This window comes from Hyla sarda, chromosome 2 (genome assembly GCF_029499605.1).
Source record: "Hyla sarda isolate aHylSar1 chromosome 2, aHylSar1.hap1, whole genome shotgun sequence".
NCBI classification, from domain to species: domain Eukaryota; kingdom Metazoa; phylum Chordata; class Amphibia; order Anura; family Hylidae; genus Hyla; species Hyla sarda.
In genome coordinates, this window is record NC_079190.1 from 493442482 (window position 1) to 493466025 (window position 23544).

The 23544-nt window shown below is 45.3% G+C and overlaps 1 protein-coding gene across 2 annotated transcripts in view; it reads left to right on the forward strand.

The window, feature by feature from the left end:
• Positions 1 to 23544, forward strand: part of SH3BGR (SH3 domain binding glutamate rich protein) — an 84566-nt gene that overhangs the window by 39074 nt on the left and 21948 nt on the right. The window lies entirely within an intron of this gene.

Genomic DNA, 23544 nt, shown 5'->3' on the forward strand with positions numbered 1-23544 from the left:
CAGATGTTGCAAAACTACAACTTCCAGCATGCCCGGACAGCCAACGGCTGTCAGGGCATGCTGGGAGTTGTAGTTTTGCAACATCTGGAGGTCCGCAGGTTGAAGACCACTATTGGGTTCAAAAACTTTATTTTTTTTAGATTTTGCACCTATAAATTGGCCGGTGCGTCCTATAGGGCGAAAAATACGGTATATATATTTTTTATTTATTTCCTCGATATATATTTCGAAGAAATAAATTGCTACAGTATTTCACTATGCTGGAGCAATTTATATATGTGTCAATTTTCCATGCATTATAATACTGAATATGTCTATATAAGTCATACATTTACCAAGTAACAATAGTATGGGAGGAAAGGAAATATTACCATCACACTGTAACTGACCAAGTCCTCTATACTAAGACTGATAATAACAATAATGGCACTATAAAAGGAGGAATATTATCACCATACATAGTACCATCATACGGTTACTGACCAAATCCTGTATACTGACCAATATTACCAATAATACCAGTATACAAGGAGGACTATTATCACCATACATATTACCATTATTCTGTTACTGACCAAATCCTGTATACCAGTGTTTCCAAAACCTTTTTCGGCTCGGGGCACTCCTCCAGAAATTTTTTTTTCACGGGGCACCCTGACCGAAGTTGACGAGCAAAAAAATAAATAAAAATTTTTTTAAAAAAAAAAAGCTGCAATGCACACAAATTCCAATATCTATTTATCAGTGGGTATATAGTTTAAAGTGCTGCTTTATACAGCAACTCACCAATGACGTCTTCTCTGATCAGCGTCGTTCATCTGGTCCGGACCGTCCTGACCATTTCTTCCAACCACAACTCTTCACCGTTAAACCTGCAAAACAAATCTATTAGGCTCCACACTTTACCAGCATCAGCCCCCAGATTCCCCTTTTACAACTGAAGAGGAATACAGGGGCGTATAGGTGTAACGGGGTAACAGAGGGGTGTACATGGGAGACAGGTGTGTAGAGGAGTGTACGGGGGAGACAGAGGGCTGTACATGGGTGACAAAGGGGTGTACATGGTAGACAGGTGTGTAGAAGAGTATATGGGGGTGACTGAGGGGTGTAGGGGGTGATAGAGGGGTTTACAGTGGTGGCAGAGGGGTGTAGAGGAGTGTACATGGGTGGCAGAGGGGTGTAGAAAACTGTACATGGGTGACAAGGGGGCATCAGGGGTGGACAGGAGTGACAAGGTGGTAACAGGGGGGACAGAGGGGTGTACATGGGTGGCAGAGGGGTGTAAAGGGGTGTACATGAGTGACAGAGGGGTGTACATGGGTGGCAGAGGTGTGTAGAGGAGTGTACATGAGTGACAGAGGGGTGTAGAGGAGTGTACATGGGTGACAGAGGGGTGTAGAGGAGTGTACATGGGTGACAGGGGTGTAGAGGAGTGTACATGGGTGTAGAGGAGTGGACATGGGTAACAGAGGGGTGTAGAGGAGTGTACATGGGTGACAGAGGGGTGTAAAGGAGTGCACATGGGTGACAGAGGGGTGTAGAGGAGTGTACATGGGTGTAGAGGAGTGGACATGGGTGACAGAGGGGTGTAAAGGAGTGCACATGGGTGACAGAGGGGTGTAGAGGAGTGTACATGGGTTGCGGAGGGGTGTAGAGGGGTGTACATGGGTGACAGAGGGGTGTAAAGGGGTGTACATGGGTGAGAGAGGGGTGTAGAAGACTGTACTTGGGTGACAGGTGTGGACAGGAATGATAAGGTGGTAACAGGGGTGATAAAGGGACAGAGGGGTGTACAATGGGGGGTGAACATGGGTGACACGAGGATCGACAGGGATGACAGAGGGGTGGACAAGGGTGACAAGCAGCTAAAAGAGAGGTGGACATGGGGGAGGGGGGATAGACATGGGGGAGGGGAGGGATGGACATGGTACAGTACCTTAAGCAAGCCATTTTTCTTCCCCGTTCTTCCCCCCTCCGGCAGGGCACCGACTCAGGGCTCCGGCAGGGCAATCATTCACTGCGCCGCAGGGGGGAGGGGAACACTGGGGCACTACACCGGCTCGGCGCAGCTTCCGCATACTTTCCCTCTCTGGGCCGCAGGGGGTAGCTAAGGGACGCTGGGGGACGTAGGGGTACGCTGAGGTCTAGAACAGCAGCCCCTGATCATGTGACTCCTCCTCCATGTGACTGATCACATGACAGTGACATAATCGCAGGTCCTGTTACAGCCTCACAGCGCACACAAAATTCCTTCCCCCCTGCGGTGCCGGGGAGGGAAATAAAAAAAAAAAATCACGGTTTGGAATCATAGTTACATAGTTACATAGTTAGTATGGTTGAAAAAAGACATACGTCCATCAAGTCCAACCAGGGAATTGAAGGGAAGGATGTAAGGGGATAAGGGAAAGGGATGTAGTTTTATAATTCTGCATAAGCATTAATGTTATTTTGTTCCAGGAATGTATCTAACCCTGTTTTAAAGCTGTTAATTGTTCCTGCTGTGACCAGTTCCTGAGGTAGACCGTTCCATAAATTCACAGTCCTCACGGTAAAGAAGGCGTGTCGCCCCTTTAGACTAAACCTTTTCTTCTCCAGACGGAGGGAGTGCCCCCTCGTCCTTTGGGGGGGTTTAACCTGGAACAGTTTTTCTCCATATTTTTTGTATGGGCCATTTATATACTTATATACGTTTATCATATCCCCCCTTAAACGTCTCTTCTCAAGACTAAACAATTGTAACTCCTTTAATCGCTCCTCATAGCTAAGATGTTCCATGCCCCATATTAGTTTAGTCGCGCGTCTCTGCACCCTTTCCAACTCCGCAGTGTCCCTTTTATGGACAGGTGCCCAAAACTGAACAGCATATTCCAGGTGAGGCCGTACCAATGCTTTATAAAGGGGGAGTATTATGTCCCTGTCCCTTGAGTCCATGCCTCTTTTGATACATGACAATATCCTGCCGGCTTTGGAAGCAGCAGCCTGACATTGCATGCTATTCTGTAGTCTGTGATCTACAAGTACACCCAGATCCTTCTCTACCAGTGACTCTGCCAGTTTAATCCCCCCTAAGACATACGATGCATGCAGGTTATTAGTACCCAGATGCATAACTTTACATTTATCCACATTGAACCTCATTTACCAAGTGGATGCCCAGACACTTAGTCTATCCAAGTCATCTTGTAACCTATACACATCCTCTATAGACTGTACCGTGCTACAAAGCTTGGTGTCATCTGCAAAGATAGAAACAGAGCTGTTAATACCATCCTCTATATCATTGATAAATAAATTAAACAGCAGCGGGCCCAGTACTGAACCTTGGGGTACACCACTAATAACCGGGGACCAAGCAGAGTACGAATCATTTACCACCACTCTCTGGGTACGATCCATGAGCCAGTGTTCAATCCAGTTACAAACTAAAGTTTCCAAGCCCAAGGACCTTAACTTACCTGTCAGACGTCTGTGAGGGACAGTATCAAACGCTTTGGCAAAATCCAGAAACACTATATCCACAGCCATCCCTCAGTCAAGGCTTCTACTCACCTCTTCATAAAAGCAAATTAGATTGGTTTGACAACTTCTATCCTTAGTAAACCCATGCTGGCTATCACTTATAATACTATTATCCCCTATGTATTCCTGTATGTAATCCCTTATAAGTCCTTCAAACAATTTACCCACAATGCACGTTAGACTTACCGGTCTATAATTGCCTGGCGAAGACCTAGAGCCCTTCTTGAAGATTGGTACCACATTAGCCTTGCGCCAGTCCCTTGGCACAATATCAGACACCAGAGAATCTCTAAATATCATGAACAAGGGTACAGATATTACTGAACTTACCTCTCTAAGAACTCTTGGGTGTAGTCCATCAGGCCCTGGAGATTTGCTTACATTTACTTTACTTAACTTACCTTGTACCATCTCTATATTAAGCCAGTTCAATACATGATATGATGTGTTACCAGCACTGACCTGTACATGATGTGTTACCAGCACTGACCTGGCCAATGTCAGCTCCTTCTTCCATAGTATATACAGAACTAAAGAACCCATTCAGTAGCTCCGCCTTCTCTTGATCGCCCGTGACAAGCTCCCCATTATCATTATTAAGGGGTCCTACATGCTCTGTCCTTGGTTTTTTTGTATTTATATATCTAAAAAAATATTTAGGATTAGTTTTGCTTTCTTTGGCCACCTGTCTCTCATTTTGAATTTTTGCTGTTTTTATTACATTTTTACAGATTTTATTAAGCTCCTTGTACTGTTTAAATGTTATAGCTGACCCATCAGATTTGTATTTTTTGAAGGCTATTTTTTTGTTGTTTATTGCTCTTTTAACCTCATTTGTCAGCCATGTAGGATTTAGTTTTAATCGTTTATATTTGTTCCCCTTTGGTATATATTTAGCTGTATAGTTATTTAGAGTTGATTTAAAGATGTCCCATTTACCTTCTGTATCAGTATTTGAGAACCCCTCCCCCCAGTCTATGTCCTGTAGTGCAGCCCTCAACCCAGGGAAGTTTGCCTTTTTAAAGTTATATGTTTTTGCTTTCCCCGTCTGTCTTTGTTTTCTACATTTTAAGTCAAAAGTAACTATATTGTGGTCGCTATTACCAAGGTTTTCCCGCACAGTTACATTACCAACCAGCTCTGCGTTGTTGGAAATGATCAGATCCAACAAGGCATCACTTCTTGTTGGGTCCTCCACAAACTGGCCCATAAAATTATCCTGCAATAAATTTAGGAATTTTCTCCCCTTTGTAGTTTTAGCCAACCCCGGACCCCAATCTATATCTGGATAGTTAAAATCTCCCATTATTACCACTGTACCTGCCCGGGCGGCCCTCTCTATTTGTTTATGCAGCCGACCTTCTATCTCTTCAGTGATATTAGGGGGTCTGTAGATTACACCAAATATTATTTTTTCAGTATTTCCCTCCTTTTGTAATTCTACCCACAGTGATTCCACCTCCTCAGAATCATCACACACTATGGCATCGTTCACACTGACTTTCATACCACTTCTTACATACAGACAGACTCCACCACCTTTTCTGTTCATTCTATCCTTGCGAAACAATGTAAACCCCTGCAGATTAACAACCCAGTCATGCGAGGAGTCCAGCCATGTCTCAGTGACCCCAACTATATCAATATGTTCCTCCAGTATCAAGGCCTCAAGCTCCCCCTTGTGAATCACTGCGCTACGTGCGGCCTCTGGATGCGCAGGTACTGGGTTGAGGGGCTGGGCTGGGAGCCTACAGCTCATAGCTCCGTCTCTCTGTGGCCGCTTTACACAAGGTCCTGACTTAATGTCAACACCTTGTGTGAGTGAGCAGCCATTGGATGGCCACACACGGGCCAGCCCCTGAGGAGCGGTCCGAATTTTTCATGGGTTTGATTTTTTCACCTCTCACCGGCCCACTGTGCGGTCGGCCTATCGGGAATTTTCCTGCTATCCCGCTAGGCCAGTCCGGCCCTGGCTATAAGGGATGCAGAGGTAGCAGTTGCCCCTGGGCCCATGTGCCAAACACCAGGGCCTGGGGGCATCTGCTACCTTTGCATCCCTTAGGCTAGGTTTCCACTTGATTTTTTTTTTTTTACACCTAAAAAACACGCCGGCAAAAACAACAGAAAAACTGCCACAGCTTTTTCCTGTGTTTTGGCAGTTTTTCAGGCGTTTTTTCTGGTGTTTTTCCTGGTGTGTGGAAACTTGTACCCTGTGGCAGTTTTCTCACTGTCTTCAGGTACCACTCTGTGGGTCAGATGCTGAACGCCCGGTCCACAGAGTGTAAGTAGTAAGCATATAAGCATCACTACTCACCTTCCCCGGCCGTATAGTATACAGAGTGCATAGTGTACCCATGTATACTATACAGGAGCTGGGAATCCTGTCACCAGACTGACAGGACTCCCTACTCCTATAGCCCCTTTGGGCGGTATACAGAGTATACAGCTATCTGTATATTTCGTTAAATACAATTTTTTCCATCACTACGAAATTTTAATAAAAAAAAGGTATCTCCATCACTTTTTTGGATCACTAAAGTCCAAAAAAAAGAATAAAAACAGCCTGCAGAAACGCCAAAGTTAACCCCTTAAAGACGCAGGGTTTTTCCGTTTTTGCACTTTTGTTTTTTCCTCCTTACTTTTAAAAATCATAACTTTCAATTTTTCACCTAAAAATCCATATGCTGGCTTATTTTTTGCACCACCAATTCTACTTTGTAATGACTTTAGTCATTTTACCCAAAAATCTATGTAGAAACAAACAAAACAAAAATCAGTGTGCGACAAAATTGAAGAAAAAACACCATTTTGTAAGTTCCGGGGGGCTTCCGTTTCTACGCAGTGCATTTTTCGGTAAAATTACACTTTGTCTTTATTCTGTAGGTCCATACGATTAAAATGATACCCTACTTATATAGGTTTGATTTTGTCGGACTTCTGGAAAAAATCATAACTTCATGCAGGAAAATTTATACGTTTAAAATTGTCATCTTCTGACCCCTATAACTTTTTTATTTTTAAAAAAGAGGGCTCATTTTTTGCACCATGATCTGAAGCGGTACCATATTTGTATTGATCGGACTTTTCAATCGCTTTTTATTCATTTTTTCATGATCTAAAAAGTGACCAATCCACCCCACTGGACCACCATAGAGCGTTTAAATGTCCCTTTAGACGCAGCTGTCATCTTTCACAGCAGCAATCTAAAAGGTTAATAGCCGCTGCTCCGCATGTCGTCTATTAACGTCGGCCCCCAGCTATAGGAATCAGCTGGCGGCCGCCTTGTATGATGTGGGCCAGCGTCAGGAGCCCGCGTCATACAACGGTTGCTGGCTCGTCCTTCGTCGGCAACTGGTTAAAACCAACATGGCGTTTTTCTTGCCGTTTTTTCACTCCCATGGACTTCTATGGAAGGAAAACGCCAAGATTTTCCCGAAAAAACGCCAACGCCAAGAGGTCGTTTTTGAAAAACTGGTAAGGAGCCTAAAATAGCAGAAAAACGCCAAAACGATAAAAAAAAAAAAGCCAAACTGAAAAACACCAAGTGGATCTGGCATTTTGCAGTTCCCTATTGACTTGCAGCTAACTACTGGCCGCAGTGTTTTTTCACAAAAAAACACCATGCAGCAGAATGGGCGTTTTTATTGGCGTTTTTGCCAAAAAAACAAAACAAGTGGAAACCTAGCCTAATAGACATGGACCTAGGTATAACTTAATGGTTGTGATAGGAGTTTATATAAATGAGGATTGGATTCTCCAGACTAAGCAGTGGAAGATCTTTCCGTCTTGAGTCTGCAATGCCACCACTAGGGGAGCTATATTCACATGTACAGCGTGCGTACCGTGTTGTGTATTGTCAGAGGTGTGCCTTCATAATATAATGGTGCCTTCTGCTAAGCAGGTACTTGATTCAGTTGTTTGTGTCATTTTAAAATAGCGTTTTCCAACAAGTGTGACTCCAGCTGTTGCAAAACTACAACTCCCAGCAAGTCCAGACTGCCAACGGCTGTCAAGGCATTTTGGGAGTTGTAGTTCTAAAGTTTTATGCTTTAACAGAAAACTCCAAATTTGGTCAGAAAGCGGCTTACCCTATTTACACAAAATGTTAAAATAAATTACACTCCAATTTTGCTTTGTTTGCACAATACTCGCCAATGTGTCCTGTGTTTGTGTCTATTCTGCACCATGTTTTCAAATTGTATTCGTCACTTCTCCAATTTGTTTGTGTGTTTTAAAGCTTAAAGGGGTACTCCCGTGGAAACTTTTTTTTTTTTTTAGATCAACTGGTGCCAGAAAGTTAAACAGATTTGTAAATCACTTCTATTAAAAAAATCTTAATCCTTCCAGTACTTTTTAGGGGCTGTATACTAAAGAGAAATCCAAAAAAGAAATGCATTTCCTCTGATGTCATGAGCACAGTGCTCTCTGCTGACATCTCTGTCCATTTTAGGAACTGTCCAGAGCAGCATATGTTTGCTATGGGGATTTTCTCCTACTCTGGACAGTTCCTAAAATGTACAGTAGAGAGCACTGTGGTCATGACATCAGAGGAAATGCATTTCTTTTTTGGATTTTTAATAGAAGTGATTTACAAATCTGTTTAACTTTCTGGCACCAGTTGATTTAAAAAAAAAAAAAAAAAAAAAAAGTTTTCCACGAGAGTACCCCTTTAAAAGAACCACTCCTTGTCATTTTTAAAAATAAATAATTAATGTTAAATATTTAAACTTTTTTTTTTTACATTCTCGCTTCTTTCTCTCTTTTGGAAGTAGTTGCACTTGTGCACACGCTCAGGCTGCTAAAGTGGGTTGGAACAGGTTAATTTGGGTCATTTCACTTGACTGCTCCATGTTGCTGCATGTCACGTCTCTGTGTGGGTGAAGACTTGTGAAGTGGCTCGCTTTACATGTGATTCGGGAGGGGCGTTGCGCATATTACTCTCTTTCGCTTGCACACTGAAAACGCATAAAATTCGTCTTTTGTTTTTGATTATCTCCTTCATAATAGACAAAGTAGGATGACATAAAACAAGCATCAGAGTTATAGAATGATAGAAGATAACAGAAAATGCCTAAACACTCAGGGCTTGTCCTCACAGCAAATGTAAGAGGCGGGATATAGAAAATCAAGAAAATCAAGAAAATCTAAATCTATGCTTTCCTTAGGGGGTACTGCAACCAAAATTAACTTATCCCCTATCCACAGGATAGGGGAAAAGTAGCTGATCACAGGGTGTCTGACCGCTGGGACCCACCATGACTGCCAGAAAGGGACCCCGTCTCGCCCAGTGGGAAGTGCGTGTCGTCTACCGGTATAATTTCTATGGGCGCGCCAATGATACCCGAGAGCTGGACTCGGGTATCTTCAGAGCTCCCATAGAAATCATTGGAGCGCGTGCCTTCTACTGCACGTGCTCCTCACTCAGAGCAGGGTCCCATTCTGGAGATTGCGGGTGGTCCAGCAGTCGGACTCCCCCCTCCCCCCCGCGATCAGCTGAGGATAAGGGATAAGTTAATTTTGGCTGCAGTACCCCTTTAATGCTGGTTTTAATTTTCATGCAGTTTTATACACAACTGAGTATTTGACGTTGCTCGAACAACAGAGATATAGATATATCTATGTGGAGAGCTCGGGCTAATGGAGTGTTGGGGTGATGTTCCCATAAGAATGTTCATGACACCAGGAGTGTTAACCAACACACTTCCAAGGATAAAGCGTTGCCGATGCCAAACACCAGGTAAATAAATACACTGCTCAAGAAAAATAAAGGGAACACTGAATTCAAAGAATTAACTAATTGTATGAAATACTTTCGTCTTTACATAGGTGAATGCGCTGACAACAAAATCACACAAAAATTATCAATGGAAATCAAATTTATCAACCCGTGGAGGTCTGGATATGGAGTCACACTCAAAATCAAAGTGGAAAACCTCACTACAGGCTGATCCAACTTTATGTACTGTCCTTAAAACAAGTCACAATGAGGCTCAGTAGTGTGTGTGGCCTCCACATGCCCGTATGACCTCCCTACAACGCCTGGGCATGATCCTGATGAGGTGGCGGATGGTCTCCTGAGGGATGTCCTCCCAGACCTGGACTAAAGCATCCGCCAACTCCTGGACAGTCTGTGGTGGATGGAGTGAGACGTGATGTTCCAGATATGCTCAACCGGATTAAGGTCTGGGGAACGGGCAGGCCAGTCCATAGCATCAATGCCTTCCTCTTGCAGGAACTGCTGACACACTTCAGCCACATGAGGTCTAGCATTGTCTTGCATTAGGAGGAACCCAGGGCCAACCGCACCAGCATATGGTCTCACAAGAGGTCTGAGAATCTTATCTCGGTACCTAATGGCAGTCAGGCTACCTCTGGCAAGCACATGGAGGGCTGTGCGGCCCCCCAAAGAAATGCCACCCCACACCATTACTGACCCACCGCCAAACCTGTCATGCTGGAGGATGTTGCAGGCAGCAGAACGTTCTCCACGACGTCTGTCACATGTACTCAATGGACTTCGGGCTTTAATACCACCCTCATGGAGTCTGTTTCTGACCGTTTGAGTGGACACATGCACATTTGTGGCCTGCTGGAGGTCATTTTGCAGGGCTCTGGCAGTGCTCCTCCTGCTCCTCCTTGCACAAAGGTGGAGGTAGCGGTCCGGCTGCTGGGTTGTTGCCCTCATATGGCCTCCTCCACGTCTCCTGATGTACTGGCCTGTCTCCTGGTAGCGCCTCCATGCTCTGGACACTGCGCTGACAGACACAGCAAACCTTCTTGCCACAGCTCCCATTGATGTGCCATCCTGGATGAGCTGCACACCCTGAGCCACTTGTGTGGGTTGTAGACTCCGTCTTATGCTACCACTAGAGTGAAAACAACGCCAGCATTCAAAAGTGACCAAAACATCAGCCGGGAAGCATATGTACTGAGAAGTGGTCTGTGATCACCACCTGCAGAACCACTCCTTTATTTGGGGTGTCCTGCTAATTACCTATCATTTCCATCTGTTGTCTGTTCCATTTGCACAACAGCATGTGAAATTGATTGTCAATCAGTGTTGCTTCCTGAGTGGACAGTGTGATTTCACAGAAGTGTGATTGACTTGGAGTTACATTGCGTTGTAGTGTTCCCTTTATTTTTTGAGCAGTGTACCTCAAATGCAAGGTGAGGGAAACCACCTGTAACTTAGGAATCGCAGACAGATGTTACAATGAGTACAGTTCAGTTTTAATGCAGTTTTAGTTGAAGAAAGCAGTAGAGAACCATAGTTGCTTCTTGGCACTTTTAGACTGGTCTGAACTTGACATGGACAGACTTGACTGAGCTAGCTTTGATGTGGCTAGACTGACAGAGGTAGACTTGATTGAAGATAGAAGAGAGAGAGACTTAGAGAGCAGAGAGGCTGCTGCTGGCCTAGACTTTTACACACAGGGTTCCTGGTTAGTGCTTACCAGCCAGGGAGAACCTATTTGGACCGGAGTTGCCAGAGGCTTTCACTCACATTATCCATTTGGTTGATATGGGGCCTGTTGGCTCTCTGGCTCTTCTCCCCTAAGCTGATTTGTATGAACTTGACATGGACAGATGAACTGGTTGGCAGGATCCGTATGCTGGCGGTCAGTCACTCTGGAAAAGGTAGACACGAAGAAAGGCATGGAACCTGTCCCCATTAGAGGTATGAGGTAGGTATGCTACAGAGATTCTCACATTGCTCTGACTGGACTCAAACTGACTAACTAGCTCCTCCCTGTCTAGACAGACCTGGGTGGAGCAGGACAGGTGGCCCTGATTGGCCATAGTGCACATGTGATTCCCCATACATTCTCCCTCAAAGACACAGTTAACTCACATGTCAGTGAGAAAAAAAAATGCTTTAAAGGGGTACTCCGGTGAAAACCTTTTTTCTTTTAAATCAACTGGTGGTAGAAAGTTAAACATATTTGTAAATTACTTCTATTAAAAAATCATAATCATTCCTGTACTTATTAGCTGCTGAATACTACAGAGGAAATTCTTTTCTGTTTGGAATGCTCTCTGATGACATCACGAGCACAGTTCTCTCTGCTGACGTTATTATAATAATAATAACACTTTGTTTATTGTTGTCCTTAGTGGGATTTGAACCCAAGTCCCCAGCACTGCAGTGCTAACCACTGAGCCACCATGCTGCCCTTAGCATACATCTGCTATGCATGGTTGCTAAAATGGACAGAGATGTCAGCAGAGAGCACTGTGCTCGTGATATCATCAGTGTTCCAAAAAGAAAGGAATTTCCTCTGTAGCATTCAGCAGCTAATAAGTACTGGAAGGATTAAGATTTTTTTAATAGAAGTAATTTACAAATATGTTTAACTTTCTGCCACCAGTTGATTTAAAAGAAAAAAGGTTTTCACCGGAGTACCCCTTTAAACAATGGAAATCCGAGTAGAATACATAATAAAACACATGACATTTAAACCTGGAGCTGTGGGCTGAAGCAGACACAAGAAAGTGACCTGACAGGACAGGTGTACAAGTGTGTTCCACACTGAGATACCATATATATATATATATATATATATATATATATGTATATATTTGTACTCGGTGCGACCAATGAATAGCGAGCCTAGCCTAACTACTAAGTCACCCTCCTAACTAGGCAGTTAGAGTTGTGCCATGTACTGCCGCATACGGGTATACCTTACGAAAATAAGAGGGCATACCTTAAAAGAGAATGTTTGCATGTATAGATGATTGAGTGTAAACAGGGGTGGGATGATGGGTGGGTCGCAATGAACCCACGGCGTGAAACTGAGCTGCCGCCGTGGGTATTTAAAGGGCCAGTCGCCCCTCCCACAAACACAGGCTAAACATTAGCCATAACACTTGTACTCGGTGCGACCAATGAATAGCGAGCCAAGCCTAACTACTAAGTCACCCTCCTGACTAGGCAGTTAGAGTTGTGCCATGTACTGCCGCGTACGGGTATACCTTACAAAAATAAGAGGGCAAAAACTCAAATGTCAGAACATAACATTTATTTCAAACAAATCACAAAACAAGTGAACAAAACGCATCCTTCATTTCTGACCTAGGATTTGGTATGTACTGCATATAAGCACTCGGCTTCCAACGACCTAATTTTCTAATAATATGAGCCGGGACGCCATGACGAGAGGCGGATGCTGCGGCCCCTATACGAAGTAAATGAACAGAAATCGTAGAGGGGTCATGACCTAAAGACTTAACGATGACCTGTAAGTACTTTACAAACATAGTTGTGGTTAATGCGGCACCGTTGAAAATTAGCAGTGGCGCGTCCCCCTTGGCTCCAGAACGGTAAGACACTAGAGAGTGGCATACGGCCACTGGACACCAGGTGGCAAAGTACCCAATGAACACCTGCTGGCCAGGTAATGATGTTTTTGAGGAATTTAGTTTCAGTACATAATGGTCCTTGTCCCAGCATAGCTGGTCACACCTCAAGAACACGGATTTACTAGAGTAGCACGTGAATTCCCCGGGTCTCAAGAAACCGTAGAACCCAAGGAACAAAGCTGCTTTCAACACCAGACTATAGCTATACCCAAATGGAGCCTGATCTAGGGCATCTGCTACCTCTCTGAAGATCTTGCCCTACAATGGCTGCTGAGATGGTGGCTTCTGAACCTGACTCGTCAATGCCCCCCTCAGAGCTGCCCGAATGGCATGTGACGAGAATAGAGAAGCTTTATCTGGGTGCGAAAGAGTGATGAAGTGTTGAACGCCGGAGAGATAAACCTTAATAGTGTTATATGTGAGGTGAAGAGTGGCAAAACCCAATGAAAGCTAAAAGGAAGGTGATGCTGAAATGTGCTGCTTGTGGGTGCGTGTGACAAAAACTTGAAAAAGTGTTCCAGGCAGTGCAGTAGACCTTTCGAGTGTTTAGTGAAAGTGAACTATCAATGAGCTGATTGGCAATCGTAGCGTAATGAGTTAGTCCATGACTAATTCTCGGAATGGTGGTACCGGGCCCCCTGCTGGATCTGCCTCTGGAATTATCTGGAAGAAGAGTGGAAAGTTTAGTCTAGACAATGCGGCCGCTGCCGTGTTTCTAACACCATCAATATGCGCACTTGTAAAATGGAATTTAAAGCATAACGATAGCCAAACCAATTTCCTGAGTAGCGCCATGATAACTAATGATGAAGATCTACCTTTCAACAAAATGTCAACAGTTGCAAGATTATCTGATACAAAAAGCACAGTTTTTCTGGACCACATATTCCCCATACACTAGCAGCAGCGACTATGGGATAGAGTTCGAACAAAGCCGAATTCCTCTCAAAGCCTGCGAGACTGAAAACCTCAGGAGGCCAAGCTCTGGCGATCCAGTGATTTCCCCAGATGGCTGCAAAACCTACACTAGCGGAGGAATCTGATAAAATCACAGGTGAAGAGTTATCCACCCCAGGGACGAAAAAGGACACCCCATTCCATTCTGAAAGGAATCTGTCCCACATGATTAAATCTTGCAATAGCGGGATGACCCAATTTAACCCCTTAACGACGCAGGACGTATATTTACGTCCTGCGCCGGCTCCCGCGATATGAAGCGGGATCGCGCCGCGATCCCGCATCATATCGCGTCGGTCCCGGCGCTAATCAACGGCCGGGACCCGCGGCTAATACCACACATCGCCGATCGCGGCGATGTGCGGTATTAACCCTTTAGAAGCGGCGGTCAAAGCTGACCGCCGCTCCTAAAGTGAAAGTGAAAGTGACCCGGCTGATCGGACACCGGGAGGGCTCTTACCTGCCTCCCCGGTGTCCGATCGACGAATGACTGCTCCGTGCCTGAGATCCAGGCAGGAGCAGTCAAGCGCCGATAATGCTGATCACAGGCGTGTTAATACACGCCAGTGATCAGCATAGGAGATCAGTGTGTGCAGTGTTATAGGTCCCTATGGGACCTATAACACTGCAAAAAAAAAGAAAAAAAAAAGTGTTAATAAAGGTCATTTAACCCCTTCCCTAATAAAAGTTTGAATCACCCCCCTTTTCCCATAAAAAAAATAAAACAGTGTAAAAAAAATAAAAAATAAACATATGTGGTATTGCCGCGTGCGTAAATGTCCGAACTATAAAAATATATCATTAATTAAGCCGTACGGTCAATGGCGTACGCGCAAAAAAATTCCAAAGTCCAAAAAAGCGTATTTTGGTCACTTTTTATACCATTAAAAAATGAATAAAAAGTGATCAAAAAGTCCGATCAAAACAAAAATCATACCGATAAAAACTTCAGATCACGGCGCAAAAAAGGAGTCCTCATACCACCCCATACGTGGAAAAATAAAAAAGTTATAGGGGTCAGAAGATGATATTTTTAAACGTATAAATTTTCCTGCATGTAGTTATGATTTTTTCCAGAAGTGCGACAAAATCAAACCTATATAAGTAGGGTATCATTTTAACCGTATGGACCTACAGAATAACGGAAAAACCCTGAGTCCTTAAGGGGTTAACCACGTCGTTCTGCCCCGGAACTGAAGCCAATAACTCCAGCAGCCTGGAAATGAAAGTCCTTCCCTGCAGTATAATTCGCATGGCGAAGTTCAACATTCCCAGAACAAACTGAAGCTCAACCTTGGTAACTTGAGGCGAAATAACCAAGTTGTGACATGGGTTTCTAATGCGCTGGAGTTTATCACTAGGAAGTCTAGCTTCCATGGCTACAGTGTCTAGAACAACACCCAAAAAAATTAGAACTTTACATGGTCCTTCGACCTTCTTATCAGAGACTGGGACTGCTAACTGTTGGAATACGGCCAGAGAAGTGCTGAGATCTCTAGGGCGGGCATTACCGGATTCGATCAACAAAAAGTCATCTAAGTAATGTATGACATGGGAACAGTCGAATCTATTCTCTAAGATCCAATGTAACGCTAATGCAAATTTGTTGAACAGCCAAGGACTGCTTCTTGAACCAAAGGTTAACTTAACCGCAAATTAATATTTTCTTCGCCACTTAATCCCGTGCCATCTCCAGAGATCCGGCATGATGGGAAGAAGTTTGAATGCATCTGAGATGTCGATTTTTGACAGCCAAGCTCTACCCCCCCATACTTAATATGAATGTTATAGCCTCATCGATTGACGCATATTTTAGCGCAAACTCTTCTGCGGGAATGGGTGAATTCATACTAGGAGTATTAGCAGAATAAGGGTCAGACAAATCGTAGATTAAACTGTGTTTATTGCTAAATTTACCGGTAACCAAACCCACTGGACTAACCCTCCACACATCATAAGGGGGTTCGTCAAAAGGCCCTATGACAAAACCCTTGTCAACTTCTGTCTGAATAAGAGAGTCAACCATGTCAGCGTTCCTCATTGCCGACCTTAAATGATCACACTCGTAAATACTGGCAGGTAATGAAACAAAACCGGTGTGAAAACCTAAACCAAAAACCTGTTACACAAAAAATTCACAAAATCACGATCAGGGTGATCTGTCAGAAAGGATTCCAGATACCCCACATCCACTACCGCTAGTCATGCTTGTTTAGTTTTTTGAGGGCAAGTTGACCTAGGGTGGGCTCTGAAGCAGGTGGCACAGATGTGTAGCAGCCTGCATTGACTGTAATTACATATGCTGTAATTGAAATTATTGCAAATCTGAGACTTGCCCAGATATTCAATTGGTCTGCCAAGTTTGTCTACCTGACCCGACATTTTTGTGTTCCTAGAATATGGTGTGGATGATGACTTACCAGGAAGCGCATCCCTTGAAGCATCGACAGAACTGCACCATTCGGTAGTGTGGGCAATAGATTGACAACGCGCGCAAACCGGCACCTTAAATCCCGCAAAGTGGTTACAGAAGATTTCTGTATCCACTACTGCCCAGTTAATTACATAATTATATTGTGACAATGCGGCAGAGAATGATTTGTGGTAATCATAGAACACTGATACCCCATACTTGTGGGAAAATTCAGTAACCTTATAAAGATACCTGTCCAGTTCCTCCCTGCGCTCTGGTTTAACTGAACAAATGATGTCACGATAGATGGCGAATGCCATGCTAAATTCGGCTAAAGTCAACTTGTAGTTCAGCCTTGCATCTTTAGCTTTGAGAATGACCGAGACCTCCCCACATGCAATGGTCTCATTCTCCGTAACATCGTGCAAGGCAATGATCAAAGAAGCAAGGTTAATGTCCTTACCATCTAGTATGTCCTTTCTCAAATTAGCAGGAATAAAATGAGCCGGTGCATTGCCGTGGAATGAGATTTGCCATAGAATGAGATGGTCCGCCTCCATCACATCCTATTGGCTCTCTCTTGTCACGTGACATATTTAAACGTCACGCATCGATGCGCACAGCAGTGTCAGTTTGGCTATCACAGGGAGAGGGTCTCCTCTCCCTGTGATAGCTGAAGCTGCACGGAGCTCTCATGGCCTCTGTGGCCTGACAGAAGTTCACACATGTACGCAGCTCATACGGCTGCCTCATATACATTTACTGTTGATCCACAGCGCTATCGGGATCCCTATGCCCGATGGCGCTGTCATCAGGATCCCCACGCCCGCAGCTCTACTCCCCGTCCCCCGCAGCTCTACTCCCCGTCCCCCGCAGCTCTACTCCCCATCCCCCGCAGCTCTACTCCCCGTCCCACGCAGCTCTACTCCCCGTCCCACGCAGCTGTACTCCCCGTCCCCTGTGAACGCTCAGGGAGCGACCCACAGCGCTATGGGGATCCCTATGCCCGATGGCGCTGTCATCAGTGTGCCTCCCCCCGAGCGCCCCATGCCCGCAGCTCTACTCCCCGTCCCGTTAACGCTCAGGGAGCGGGGAACAGAAAGTAGAGCATCGGGCGCAGGTAAAGTAGTACTGCGCATGCGCAGCACTACGCGAATAACTTAACCTGCGCCCGATGCTCTACTTTCTGTTCCCCGCTCCCTGAGCGTTAACGGGACGGGGAGTAGAGCTACGGAGGGACAGGGAGTAGAGCTGCGGGGGGCGGAGGACGGGGAGTAGAGCTGCGGGTGTGGGGCGCTCGCGGGGACGCACACTGACAGCGCCATCGGGCATTGGGATCCCGATAGCGCTGTGGATCAACAGTAAATGTATATGAGCCAGCCGTATGAGCTGCGTACATGTGTGAACTTCTGTCGGGCCACAGAGGCCATGAGAGCTCCGTACAGCTTCAGCAATCACAGGGTGAGGAGATCCTCTCCCTGTGATAGCCAAATTGACACTGCTGTTTGCATCAATGCGTGACGTTTAAATATGTCACGTGACAAGAGAGAGCCAATAGGATGTGATGGAGGCGGACCATCTCATTCTATGGCAAATCTCATTCCACGGCAATGCATCGGCGCTACATTGGGCACTAACGTGTTAAGGCCGAGTGTAGGAACTTGAGGAGCAGTAGCCCGAGGTAAGGGTGGAGCGTGAGCTAGCACCGGGGTGGGAGTAGCTGATGAGACTTCCACACTTCTACTTTCTAGCACATCAATTCTGTTAGACAGAGAGTTAACTAACGTGTGCAGCTGCATTATGGAAGTGTTGCATAGAGTCTGCATAGATACTGCATCACTGGCGCCAGGTTGTTCACTGGGCCCTGAACGATCAGCGACCAACAAACGGTATAATTCTGATTTGCGCACTGTAGCAGGAAAGGGGATCCCCCGTCGGCGGAGATAAGATGGTATACTCCCGTGGTCGGAAGTTCTGGCGGCGTTCTCCAGAACCGATCCAGTATCTTCAATGTCTGAAGCATGTGACATATCTAATAACACAAAATAAACCAACTTTGCCCTTGACATACGACAATTTTAGCTACATGCGCATAACATACCGACTTGACAAACGTGTACACGAACGCAGCCGCAAGGGTCTGAACAGACCAGGCCGACCAGTTACGTGTCCTCAGTGTGACAATGCATGAACGTGACTTAAGTGTACATAACCTGAAAGAGTGATCTATGAAATCCTGACCCATAGACGTGATGGGAAGGAATGAAACTACCCGAAGCCGTGACGGGTATGAACCCCATAAACACCTGTTGGACTATGGAAACACCTTGACTTGACCATACCCGTGTAAGCTAACGTGTTTTAGAAAATGAGCAATGCCAGGAGGGTCTGAAAACGAGACAGACCAGGCCAAACTAGTGACGTGCCATCAGTGTGATAATACATAATATCGTGACTTGAGTGAAAACAACCTCACATTGTGAACTACGAAATCCTGACCAATAGACGTGATGGGTAGGAATGCGGGAATACCCAAACTTCAATCTTCAATCAACTAACAAAACTCAAGGCCACTATCAGCTAACAATTGAATTACGTGCAAATGCCCGCATGACCTGAGAACCGTGGTGGAGAAGCCATAGTGAAATATCAAATCTACACACACACCTGTGCATGAATACACACGTACACATGCATACGCATATATATACACACACACACGTTTATCTTGACATCATTTTTTTTTTTTTATAAGTTCCGCATAATTAAATCTGTACACGGGCGGCAGAAGGATGCTAGACATAAAACACACCAATACGTAAAAAACTGAGCTGAACCTACCTAAACACCCTGACACGAATAATTAAGTACCTGTATGATGTGCTCGATCACCTGATGTCTAGAAGAAAATCCCTCTCTGTAAAGAGAACATATATATCACAAAAACGTATATAACGTAGCCATGCATGCGCTGCATGTATGTAACAAAGCCCCTGCAATGTTTATCAGCAGAGCGGAGTAGCCAGAAAGCGTGCCAGCATATAATTAACCCCTTACAGTAATGTGCAGAGTGGAGCAGCCAGAACGCGTGCTGGCATATAATTAACCCCTAACTGTAATGAGCAGAGTAGCCAGAAAGCGTGCTGACATATAATTAACCCCTTACAGAAATGTACAGAGCGGAGCAGCCCGAAAGCGTGCCAGCATATAATTAACCCCTTACATTAATGTGCAGAGCGGAGCAGCCAGAAAAGCATGTTAGCATATAATTAACCCCTTACATTAATGTGCAGAGCGGATGAGCCAGAAAGCGTGCCAGGATATAATTAACCCCTTACATTAATGTGCAGAGCGGAGCAGCCAGAAACGTGTGCTAGCATATAATGAACCCCTTACATTAATGTGTAGAGCGGAGTAGCCAGAAAGCCTGCCAGCATATAATTAACCCCTTACATTAATGTGCAGAGTGGAGCAGCCAGAAAAGCATGCTAGCATATAATTAACCCCTTACATTAATATGTAGAGCGGAGTAGCCAGAAAGCGTGCCAGCATATAATTTACCCCTTACAGTAATATGCGGAGTGGAGCAGCCAGAGAGTGTACCGGCATATAATGAACCCCTACTGTAATATGCAGAGCGGAATAGCCAGAGAGCATGCCGGAATATAATTAACCATTACTGTAAAGTGCAGAGAGGAACAGCCAGAGAGCATGCCGGTATATAATTAACCCCTACTGTAACGTGCAGAGCGGAACAGCCAGAAAGTGTGCCGGCATATAATTATTTAACCCCTATTGTAACGTGCAGAGCGGAGCAGCCAGAGAGCGTGCCAGCACCTGACTAAACACCACCCCGCCGCTATGGACGAACCTGGCCACAGTTATACACACAAAAACAAACAAACGCTGACATGCTGAGCGGGTTACCGGCGCCACCCGTAGCAAATTAGTCAGGGCTTACGGCACTCGGGACTAAATTACCAAACGAGTCCCCACCGAGCCCTGTCTGCAGGGCCGGCCCAGGGCATTGTGCTGCCTGGGTCAAAGAAGGAAATGCTGCCCCCAGTGTTAGAATTACACCAACCTAAACGCCTCCCTATACATTATTTTATACCATTAAGTGCACTGACAACACTTGGGGGCCCCCAGACCAAATAAAGCAAGGCCCCAAAGCTTGACTTCACCCCTGGCCCCACCTCTGCCCGGCCCCTATTCACCCAGACCCCTTCTCAAATAACACACACACATATTACCAGCATACATAAAAGCAGGAATGTTATCACCATACATATCACCACCAAACTATTACTGAGCAAACCCTTTATACTGAGACCAATCTATATATATAAAACTCAACGTGTGTGTGCGTGTGTGTGTATGTATGTATGTGTGTATGTTCCACAAAAACTTTCAAACGGCTAAAGATATTAACATGAAACTTGGCACACATGTTACTTATATGTCAATAACAAACATAGGATAGGTGATTTAACCCTTACTCACCCCTATTTGCCAGGGGCGGGGCTTATGTTTAAAGTCCCATGCAAGTCAATGGAAAATATATGTTACCGCATAACTTCAAAACGGCTGGAGATATTTCGATAATACTTGGTCACATGTTACTTATATGTCCACTTATAATATAGGATAGTTAATTTAACCCTTAACTACCCCCATTTTTGAGGGTTGGGGTTTTTGTTTAAAGTCCCATGCAAAGCAATGGGAAATGTATGTTCCCATATAATTTCCGTACGGCTGGAGCTATTTCAATACCTGGTACCCATATTACGGGTCGGGATATGAGGTCGGGATGTGAGGTCGGGATAGGAGGTCGAGATAGGAGGTCGGAATAGGAGGTCGGGATAGGAGGTCGCGATAGGAGGTCGGGATAGGAGGTCGGGATAGGAGGTCGGGATAGGAGGACGGGATAGGAGGTCTGAATAGGAGGATGGGATAGGAGGTCAAGATAGGAGGAAGGGATAGGAGGTCAAGATAGGAGGTCGAGATATGAGGACAGGAAAGGAGGTCAGGATAGGAGGTCGAGATGGGAGGTCGAGATAGGATGATGGGATAGGAGGTCGAGATATGAGGTCGAGATATGAGGACGGGATAGGAGGTCGGGATAGGAGGTCAGGATAGGAGGTCGGGATAGGAGCTTGAGATTGGAGGACAGGATAGGAGGTCGGGATAGGAGGTCGAGATAGGAGGACTGGATAGAAGGACGGGATAGGAGGACGGGATAGGAGGTCGAGATAGGAGGACGGGATAGGAGGACGGGATAGGAGGTCGAGATAGGAGGTCAGGATAGGAGGTGGGGATAGGAGGACGGGATAGGAGATCGGGACAGGAGGTTGGGACAGGAGGTCGGGATGTGGGGTTGGGATATGACAACAATATATGGGGATGGGATATGAAGTCAAAAGCTTCCTCCTTTGTTTATTTTCCTCCTCAACAAGGATTAGGAAAGAAAAACCGGGCAACACCGGGTACTCAGCTAGTAATCTATATATATAAAACTCAACGTTTGTGTGTGTATGTATGTTCCACAAAAACTTCCAAACGGCTAAAGATATTAACATGAAACTTGGCACACATGTTACTTATATGTCAACAACAAACATAGGATAGGAGATTTAACCCTTACTTACCCCCATTTGCCAGGGGCGGGGTTTATGTTTAAAGTCCCATGCAAGTCAATGGGAAATATATGTTACTGCATAACTTCCAAACGGCTGGAGATATTTCGATAATACTTGGTCACATGTTACTTATATGTCCACTTAAAATATAGGTTAGTTAGTTTAACCCTTAACTACCCCCCTTTGTGAGGGTCGGCGTTTTTGTTTAAAGTCCCATGCAAATCAATGGGAAATATATGTTCTCACATAACTTCCATACGGCTGGAGATAATTCAATACCTGGTACACATATTACAGGTCGGGATATGAGGTCGAGATAGGAGGTCGGGATATGAGGACTGGATAGGAGGTGGAGATAGGAGGTGGTGATAGGAGGACGGGATAGGAGGTCGGGATAGGAGGTGGAGATAGGAGGACGGGATAGGGGGTGGAGATAGGAGGGCGGGATAGGGGGTTGAGATAGGAGGATGGGATAGGAGGTCAAGATAGGAGGTCAAAATATGAGGACGGGATAGAAGGACGGTATAGGAGGGTGAGATAGGAGGTCGGGATAGGAGGTCAAGATAGGATGACGGGATAGGAGGATGGGATAGGAGGTTGAGATAGGATGTCGGGATAGGAGGTGGAGATGGGAGGACGGGATAGGGGGTTGAGATAGGAGGACGGGATAGGAGGTCAAGATAGGAGGTCGAGATAGGAGGACGGGATAGAATGACGGGATAGGAGGTCGAGATAGGAGGTCGGGATAGGAGGTCGAGATAGGAGGTCGAGATAGGAGGTCGAGATAGGAGGTCGAGATAGGAGGTCGAGATAGGAGGTCAAGATAGGAGGATGGGATAGGAGGACGGGATAGGAGGTCGGGATAGGAGGACGGGATAGGAGGTTGAGATAGGAGGTTGAGATATGAGGTTGAGATATGAGGTCGAGATAGGAGGTCAAGATAGGAGGATGGGATAGGAGGACGGGATAGGAGGATGGGATAGGAGGACGGGATATTAGGTATGGGTAGGAGGTCGGGATAGGAGGACGGGATAGGAGGACGCGATAGGAGGACGGGATAGGAGGACGGGATAGGAGGACGGGATAGGAGGACGGGATAGGAGGACGGGATAGGAGGACGGGATAGGAGGACTGGATAGGAGGACTGGATAGGAGGACTGGATAGGAGGTCGGGATATGAGGACAGGATATGGGGTTGGGATATGACAACAATATATGGGGATGGGATTTGAAGTCAAAAGCTTCCTCCTTTGTTGATTTTCCTCTCCAACAAGGATGAGTAATGAAAAAACTGGGCAACGCTGGGTAATCAGCTAGTTACCAATAATACCAGTATGTAAGGAGGAATATAATCACCATATATTTTACTATCCTACTGTTACTGACCAAATCCTGTATACTGACCAATATTACCAAATACCAATAATACCAGTATACACAGATAAATGTTATCACCATACATATTACCATTATTCTGTTACTGACCAAATCCTGTATAGGGACCAATATTACCAACAATATCAGTATACACAGAGAAATGTTATCACCATGTTTATTGCCACCATACTGTTACAGACCAGTACTTGGTCTGTGAGATGTGCGCTAGGCCTTGGGCCTGTCTATTAGAGGAACTGGAGACCAGAGTGGGCTTGC